The following is a 10,000-nucleotide window of genomic DNA, read 5'->3' as shown; positions in this document are numbered from 1 at the left end:
GTCGTCGGGGTATTTTTGCTGCCGTGTGTAATAGGCACCGGAGTAAAAAAAAGCGTTAAAGATTGTAGACACACACAAGCGCGCGTGCGCACGCACGCAAGCACACACACACACACACACTGACGCACACGCCAGCAACACTCGCGCGCGCGCGTGCACCCGGCCATGAACTTGAACGCAGACACATGAGTGGCGTGCATCGAACGTACCATACAAACACTTGACAAGCAATGTTGGTTTCGGACGTAGGATTTATTTGTTGGGCTGCAGCACGTGTTCCCATCTTTCATGCCGGGGGACGGTGCGGGAGGAATCGCTTTTTTCCCCCTTGACCTATTAAAGGGTGAAGGTTGTACGATCTATTATATCCCTTGCTTCGTCTGCGTTGACTGCACACACACACACACACACACACACACACACACACACACACACACACACACACACACACACACACACATGACACAACTCCCTGTCTTCAGTTCCATGACAAAAAGTGTTCATCTTGAACACTAGTTTTAACACTGTGAATCAGTGTCGCTGCCCCCAGTTTTATCGACAGAAACAGAAAACAGAGTTGGACAAAAAAACTTCCGTGCAAAACAGAAAATTCGGGGGGGGGGGGGGGGGGGGGTACAGACGATGGGAAACGGTTTCGTTCCTGGGTTTACCCGCTGATCTAATAATAGGCCCTACGTGACTTGAACTGCGGTCATAGTTACGTCAGCTGGTATTTCCTGGCCTTTCGTACTGGAGAGCTGGGGGAGAGGGGAGGAGGGAGGGAGGAGGACGGCAGTGGGAAGCGGTTGCTGCGGCATTTCGGAGTTTCAGACCAGGTGCGACGTGTTGGTTTCCCTCGTAAGAAACGCAGGTCAAATCAAGGGCATCAGAGGCAGAGAGAGATACACACGTAAGTGGAGAAGCAGGCTCTGGTTGCGAACAATGGAGATTCCTAGCTCTGTGCAGTGACAGAAATAATGAAGGAAATCCGTTCGTTCTTTAGTTTAACGTCTTTTTACTGTAAGTGGTATTAGACGAGAAGGAAATCCTAGCTTTGTGCAGTGAAAGAACTACCAAAGGCAAAAAAAAATGTCATCGATAGAACTTTGCATCACATTTCATAAAAATTCCCTTTCACCGCCAAAGTCGTATTAATGCACCAGCTAGGTAGATGAGCCATGTCACTGAAAAGTGACAGATATCATGGGTCTGTTATCTATCTCATTCGGATGAGACGGCGATAAACCGAGGTCCCGTGTGCAGCATGCACTTAGCTCACGTAAAAGAACCCATGGCAACAAAAGGGTTGTCCCGCCCTTGCAAAATTCTGCAGAAAAATCCACTTCAGTCGATAGCAAAAACAAAACTGCACGCAGAAAAAAAAGGAAAAAAAAGGGTGGCGCTCTCAGTGTGTAGCGACACGCTCTCCCTGGGTAGAGCAGCCCGAATTTCACACAGAGAAATCTGTTGTGAAAAAAAAGAAAAAAAGAAAAGAAAAGAGAAATACAAATGAACCTTAGTACTGCTCTAAATGTTCGGTAATAATAGGATACGCCATATTTTCCACCCATCGCAGGGGGGGGCAGGGGGGGGGGAATCCCCAGCTGTGTTTATAGCACAAGGGAATTTTGCATTCTAAATTGACCGACGGACGTTGTAAATGTATAAAATGTGCGAAGCGAGAGATATGTAAGAGCTATCTGTTTGAAATGCGGACTGTTTTCTCTCGCACACGCATACTGTCGGTTGCCAGGCAAGGCAAAGGCAGAAAGTTTATTTCTTGTGCCCTTTGGGGGCATCGAAACGTTACATACATACATATTTTAGATATACCATGCAAACAATAAGAGTGATGTCAAAAGAACAAAGAGGAAAAAACAAAAGACCAATAGGCACCGCCGATAAACCTTAACAAATAATTCATCCTCATCCATTAACCACACACGTAGCTTTACCGAAAGGAACTACAAATAGAAGAGGCAAATCCTTTTAGTTTTAACAACATTCTTTTGGGGTTTTTTCGGAAAACAATAAGTGGAATTTAATGGAGTTTGGGCGGTTTCTGTAATATCTAGGTAACTACTTTTGTCTGTCACTTTCAAAGAAAGGACACCGGTCTATGCATGGCGATACGGAGAAAACAGCTACATGTTGCGGTGTGCCTGTGGCGATGGGAACGTCATTTTTGACTCCCTTGTGTAAACAAAGTGAGTCTATGTTTTAACCCGGTGTTCGGTTGTCTGTGTGTGTGTGTGTGTGTGTCCGTGTGTCTGTGTGTCCGTGGTAAACTTTAACATTGACATTTTCTCTGCAAATACTTTGTCAGTTGACACCACATTTGGCATAAAAATAGGAAAAATTCAGTTCTTTCCAGTCATCTTGTTTAAAACAATATTGCACTTCTGGGATGTGCACAAAAAAATAAAAAGAAGCCTAATTATATGCAAACTGCATTTACTGTTATATTTATATTTTTTGTATTCTCTAAACTTGGCACTTTGACCTCTTATTCTGACACAACAACAAGAGGAGTCATTATTATCACTTTTTGTTCAAACAGGAACTTCTTTTGCTAAGCATGGAATTTTTATTTATTTTGCAAACGTTTTGGTGCAGATAGTAAAAAAGGGAAATTACTCGGTAATTAATGCTAGGGGACTTAATTTATCACAAGTGAGTCTTGAAGGCCTTGCCTCTCTTGTTTTTTTAATTTTTGTAACTGCGAATGTGAAAATGTCTTAATTAGCTAAAGATAACACGTCTTGAAGGACGTTACCATGAAAAATAATTTAGTTAAATCGATTTACCGCGTTTAAAAGAGTTAGGACATTACCAGAGGTGTGTGTTTGTTTTGTTTGTGTGTGTGTTGTTGTTGTTTGTTTGTTTTGTTTGTTTGTTTGTTTGTTTGTTTTACAAACCAATATGCTTGGTGCCTTTTATTCTGTGGAAAGTGTTTTTGTTTCCGTGGCTAATTTCCGACGTTCAGACCCATTCCTGAACTTTTTTCTTTCATGTTTATAATATCAACAACAGAACACATTTTTTTATGATGATCCTTCCACATCCTTGCTTTTCTTTTCTGGAATTTGTCGTTGTGTTTTTGTTGTTTGTTTGTTTGTTTGTGTGTGTGTGTGTGTGTGTGTGTGTGTGTGTGTGTGTATTTGTATTTTGTATTTGTATTTCTTTTTATCACAATAGATTTCTCTGTGTGAAATTCGGGCTGCTCTCCCCTGGGAGAGCGCGTCGCTACACTACAGCGCCACCCATTTTTTTGTATTTTTTCCTGCGTGCAGTTCTTATTTGGTTTTCCTATCGAAGTGGATTTTTCTACATAATTTTGCCAGGAACAACACTTTTGTTACCGTGGGTTCTTTTACGTGCGCTAAGTGCATGCTGCACACGGGACCTCGGTTTATCGTCTCATCCGAATGACTAGCGTCCAGACCACCACTCCAGGTCTAGTGGAGGGGGAGAAAATATCGGCGGCTGAGCCGTGATTCGAACCAGCGCGCTCAGATTCTCTCGCTTCCTAGGCGGACGCGTTACCTCTAGGCCATCACTCCACTTGTGTGTGTGTGTTTTGTTGTAGTCGTTGTTGTTGTTTTGGGGTTTTTTTTCTCTCTCTTTTTTTGTGCTTTACCACTTTCAGTACTCGCTCTTTCTGTTCCCTGTCTCATCTCTTTCTGCCCTTTTCAAAATGATTTCGCCAAAACACCAGAAATCGAATTCGTGTTTGTCTTACAGATATCTTTCGTGCCCAATTTTACTGTCATGCTTGTATTCTGTATATATCAAAGCCTTCAGCACAATTTATTTCTCTTGCTAAGACATTGAAGTTATTTTGATTGTGATTCTGATGCGTTTTCGGGAAATCAATACAGCGCTTTGTCTTCGAGAAACATCAGTGCAAGCATAAGAGATAGATAGACAGACACACACACAGATAGACAGATAGACAGATAGATAGACAAACATATAGATATATAGACACAGACAGACAGATAGATAGATAGGTAAAACTTGTAAATTCGATGAGTTGCATAAGTTAGAATAATAAATGAATGAATGAATAAGAAAGTAACTTATTAACATCTTCTCTAGAACTAGATACACACACACACAGACACACACACACACACACACACACACACACACAGACACAGAGAGAGAGAGAGAGAGAGAGGAGTCAATCAAGTCACAATTTCTGCCTAACAAATACACTGGCCCGTTTTGTTTTCAGACGACCAGCTTACAATGGTGGCACCAAACATACAAATAGCTGATACCTGCTGTTGGCACAGACGGGTGGTTGCACACACACACACACACACACACACACACACACACACACACACACACACACACACACACACACACACAGGTACATAGATAGATACAAAAAAGGAACAAGAGCATGGGAGCCTTCGTTCAGTCTCTGTCCCAGCCGCCCTGATGGCCATGCCCACTCCGATAGCGTTGTTTGAGGAAGGTGGAGTTGGTGGCCGTATGGCGAACACATTCAGTTCCCCGTGGGGAATCAGAAACAGTGTCTGTATCTTACACCAGAGAAAAGTATGGAATTTTAGGAGGAAGGTGGCAGAATGGTTAAGACGCTCAGCTGCCAATATGGAGAGTCCGTGAGGGTGTGGGTTCGAATCCCGCTCTCGCCCTTTCTCCCAAGTTTGACTTGAAAATCAAACTGAGCGTCTAGTCTTTCGGATGAGACGATAAACCAAGGTGCCTGTATGCAGCACGCACTTCGCGCAGTGAAAAAGAACCCATGGCAACGAGAGTGTTGCCCTCTGGCAAAATTATGTAAAAAGAAATCCACTCTGATAGGTACAGAAATATATAAGCATGCGCTGCACTCGAGGCCTGACCAGCGTGTTTGGTTGTGCTGCTGTCAGGCATCTGCATAGCAGATGTGGTGTAGCATATATGGATTTGTCCCAACGCAGTGAGGCCTCCTTGAAAAACTGAAACTGAAACTGAATACACCAAAGACTGAACTAATTAATGTAAACAATTCCACGTGGGGAATCAGAAATAGTGCCTGTATCTTACACTAAAAGGCTGAACTGATGTGAACAATTCCACGCGGGAAATCAGAAATCAATGCATGCATGTTTCGCTAAAAGCTGAACAAACGAAGGCAGACCCACATCACACAAGTGCCATTATCTCCTCGTTTTCTCCCATCCCTTCAATGATCGACATCCTCGACACTCAAGCTTTCAGCAAACCTTGCATACCGTGACTGCCTTTGCTTTCATCCCACAAACAGCAGCCTCTTCAAATTACCTTCTCGTGCTTCTAGTGATCAGACAAGGGAAGTGAGTCGAGAACCACCCAGCTTCCCCCCTTTTGAATTCTTTTCGAACAAATGGATGCACGCACGACAGCGACTTGTAACACAAACCAGCCAGGCGAGGCGACCTTTCACGGGCTTATGAAGCTCTCTGTAACCCTCCTTGTGCGATCCAGTGAAACAAGGGTCACAATGCCATTGTATTCCATTGTCCAATCGGAATGAATAGCAGTGAAAGTACGATTGCGTGGTCCGAAGTTCTTCTGTAACTGCCTTGTCTAGCTGTGTAATGTCTCCAGCTGTCTTTGTCCTCTCTCTGCAATCGCTGGGGAGTCTGGACCATCGTCTCTGGTGTCCGGAACGACACTCTGTCCTTCACGAAAGTGTGTGCTGAGAACTGATGGCCAAACCTTGCTGTTTGGATTTCACTGACGACGTTCGTTCCGTTTTGCTTCTGAAAAAAAAAAATCACTGTTAGACTGTAAGATTGTTGTTGTTTTTTTCTTTCCTGCAATATACTTGATCTGTCCTGAAGGCCTGACTGCTGTGTTGGTTCTGTGCATCAGTCAGGACACCTGCTTCCCCAACCCCGGCACCTCCCTCCCCTACTACTCCCTACCTTTCTTCTTCTTTTTTTTTAAAGTGATGTAGCATGGAAGGACAGTCCGCACGTTTTAAATTGTATTTGTATTTGTATTACTCTTTTTTTTTCTTTTCTTTTTTATTACAACAGATTTCTCTGTGTGAAACTCGGGCTGCTCTCCCCAGGGTGAGCGCGTCGCTACACTGTCGGCGCCACCCATTAAAAAAAATGTCTGCCTGTAATGTTATTTGTTTTCCTATCGAAGTGGATTTTTCTATACAGAATTTTGCCAGGGAAAACCCTTTTGTTGCCGTGGGTTCTTTTACGTGCGCTAAATGCATGCTGCACACGGGAACTTGGTGGATTGTTTCATTCGAATGACTAGCGTCCAGACCACCACTCAAGGTCGAGTGGAGGGGGAGAAAATACTGGCGACAGCCGGTGTGATTCGAACTAGTGCGCTCAGATTCTCACTTCCTAGGCGGACGCATTACTTCTAGTCCAACACCCCGCTGCCTCGTGGAAACTGAAACTGAAACAATTTCCATTAGGTGGCACGGTCTAATGCGGGGTTACTTATCGACCAAACGGGACGTGAGTGGGCACAAGCCGAAGCAGAGACAAAGCTGTTTCACTTCAGTGAATGTTTCACTTCAGTTTCAGTTTCAGTTTCAGTAGCTCAAGGAGGCGTCACTGCGTTCGGACAAATCCATATACGCTACACCACATCTGCCAAGCAGATGCCTGACCAGCAGCGTAACCCAACGCGCTTAGTCAGGCCTTGAGGAAAAAAAAAGGTGAATAAATGATAGATAAGCTTACACAAATAAATAAATAAATAATAAATAATAACTATAAAAAAAAAAAAGTAAAACATGAAGACACACATTCACATATACACCCACACATGCATAACAGATATGCACCGAACATGCAGTTTCACAGATATGAAAGCACAGTCAAATACATATAAACGTACATGGGCTCCAACACACACACACACACACACACCACACACATTACCCTGCACCTCCTCTACCCCCCTCCTCCACACACTCATTTCTAGTCTACGTATCACAGCTTCCACGGCACACACACACACACACACACACACACACACACACACACACACACACACAGATGAACACTTACTTGTACAAGCGCACACACATATGCCCATATCTCCACACACATATGTACAAAGATATATATATATATACGTTCCAATATCCTGTTGCTCCCACAGTGTGGGCATGCATACACTCACATACCTCATCCTCTACCCCACCTCCCCCCGCACCCCCACCTCCCCCTCACACACACACACACACACACACACACACACACACACACACACACACACACACGCACGTGCACAGAACTCTACTGACACTTGTGTACACTTACACTCTCGCGCATGCACAAACGCACTCAAAAATACAGACCCACACATGCACACAAACACACACATACACACACGCACAGAGGCTGCCACTGATTGGCCGCAGAGGGATGGGAAAAGATCTCTGATGCCAAGAAAGTGGCGTCTAGTGTGTTGCTCAGTCTATTGTATTTGGAAAAACCCACAGAGACTCTGTTCCGTTTTGAAGAAATTTGCGCAATGTTGGTTTGGAAATGATGCCGATATTTGTTTGATTAGCAAAACATCGTGCTCTACCTTTCATGTTAGACTTACGGCCACTCCCTCTCTCTGCTTTTATTTCTTTGAGGCGATCGATGGTGTGATGGCCTTGTACCTGTTCTATTTGATATTCTTTGACTTTTCTGAGGATTTCCGATTTTCCTAGATGTAGGCCGCTCGTTGGTGTTGCGTTACCAGCAAGTCTGTCAGCTCGCTCATTTCCCTTAACACCTGCATGTCCCGGGCAGTATGACCATGTGAGTTTTTTAATCTGAAAGTTGCGCATTGCCTTATGCCACTCTGGGCTTCCCATTCCGTTTTCAATTTTGTGTATGAGGTTCATTGAGTCGGTTAGAATCATGGCATGTTGGTTTCCGGGCGTATGGATGGACGATAGCCACTGGAGGGCATGTGTCACAGCTTCAACTTCCATCGTTAGGCTGGAGGTTGTGACTTTGTAGGCAGCATTCTCTTCCCTAACTGTTTTTACATTTTGTTTCGCAGTGAATCCCAACCGGATTGGTCTTTGGTGACTGAGCCATCTGTGTATATGATGATGTCCTCTTCTTTACTGTTTTCTTTTATGAGTAGTTTCACTTCCGCATCAGTTTTACCCTCTGGCCATTCCCGACAATGTCTTCCTAGAGTGGGTGAAATGGCTGTGTTGAATAGATGGTTGAGGTTTTCGGGGGTTTTCTCCCATTCTTTTGTTTCTTTCAGGTCTTGTAGTCGGCATACTAGCTGGATTGTGTCTTCTGCTTGCCCCATCCATGATCTTCCTCGTCCTAGGCGGCTGCCTTTTGGTTCTTTGACTGCGTCATGCAGTGGGTTTTGAGGGTTTTCTAATGCTTTGAAGTAGGTCTTGACCTGTTCTAACTTGTTTCTGGCCTGCACTGAAGGAAGGTCAAGCAGGTATCGCATGGTTTCTGTGGGCGTGTCTTTTGTTGTTCCAAGGATCAGCCTCATAGCTTCATTTTGGACTCTTTCTAATTTTAGGAGGTTGCTTTGAGACGGTGTTGTTAGCCCAAGTCCGTAGTCGATCACACTGAGGACGAGTGATTGGTATAGCAGGAAGAGGTGGCGTTGTTCAATACCTTTGGTTGCCATTGCTTTTAAGACTGAAAGGCCCTTTTTGCATTTGAGAACAGTATTTTCCGTATGTTTTCTGAAGGTCAGCATCCTGTCGAAGTGTATTCCTAGGTAGCGTAGGCATTCAGTTTTCTCGATCTGAATCCCATCGAGTGACACAGAAGTTGGTGATTTGCTCGCGGTTCTGTTGTTGAGGGTGCACAGCAACGTTTGGGCTTTCGCTGGATTGATGGAAGATCCTGTGTCTTTGCACCATTGAGCAATATTGTTTAGTTGTTTCTGGACGGCTTTAGTTCTTTCCTGAGCATCTTTCGAAGTTTTGAAGACCAGGCCATCATCCGCAAGAGTAAGCACCCGAGCTATTCCATTGTTGTTTAAGTCTGCAAGGCCCTTCGTGTAGACATTGTAGAGGACAGGGGAAAGCGGAGACCCTTGTGGCAGTCCCATGGATAGTTTAGAAGGTGCAGACATCCAATCTCCGAGGCGTAGGACGACGGTTCTTTCCTGAAGCGCTGCTGCTATCCATCTTGTCAGTGTCAAACTTACTCCATACTTTAGTAGCAGCTCCATGAGGTGCGCAACCTGGACCTTATTGTAGGCATCTTCAAGATCGATTGCTACTGCTAGTGTTTCTTCTTTTCTTTGAAATCCTTCATACACCTCATATGCAAAAGCAGCTGCGTTTTCCCATGTGGACTTGCCTGTTCTGTAACCACCTTGATTTGAAGGGAGAATGTGCCTGTGTTCAAGATCCCTTGCAAGTTTCCTGGCTATCATGCGTTCCATGAGCTTTCCAGCAATGTTTTGCATGGTTAGGATCCGGTAGCCGCTTACCTGATGATGGTCCTTTCCTGGTTTTGGTATGGGTTTTAAGAAGCTGTGTGTCCAGTCCTCCGGCACATGTCCATTGCGGAAACTGTTTTGATATAGATTGAAAAGGTTGCTTCTGTCTTCTTCCGATAGTTCCTTGATGTCCGAGTAGCGAACTTTGTCTGGGCCAGGAGCTGATTCTTTCTTGCATTTAGCTATTGCTTCGTTTAGATCATCTATTGTCAAGTCATCATCAGGTCCAGTCTACATAAGGGTTTGGTTTAACTCCTCAACATATTTCTTTTTCTCATCTAAGTTCCTTTGATCGCTCTGTTGTATGAAACGTTTGAGCAGGGCGGATCCTTTTTCTTCGTTTGTCTTAAGCTTGGTTCCGTCAGTGTCTACCATGTCTGGGGTTGTTGTGCACGTTTTCCCTTCCATGCGACGATAAAATTGCCAGAACTCTGTCAATGTTGAGTCATAACTGAGTGCCTCGCAAAACTGTTTCCACTTGTCATTTTTGGCCTCTTGAGCAATGATTTCAAACTGTTTAGTTTTTTCTTTCATT

General features: G+C 44.2%; 1 protein-coding gene across 1 annotated transcript in view; it reads left to right on the top strand.

The window, feature by feature from the left end:
- Window positions 1-10,000, top strand: part of LOC143288436 (uncharacterized) — a 32,004-nt gene that overhangs the window by 3,104 nt on the left and 18,900 nt on the right. The window lies entirely within an intron of this gene.

The sequence above is a fragment of the Babylonia areolata genome, chromosome 12 (genome assembly GCF_041734735.1).
Source record: "Babylonia areolata isolate BAREFJ2019XMU chromosome 12, ASM4173473v1, whole genome shotgun sequence".
NCBI lineage: Eukaryota > Metazoa > Mollusca > Gastropoda > Neogastropoda > Buccinidae > Babylonia > Babylonia areolata.
Note: the sequence above shows the minus strand (reverse complement) of the source record. Positions and strands in the feature narration are given on the sequence as shown.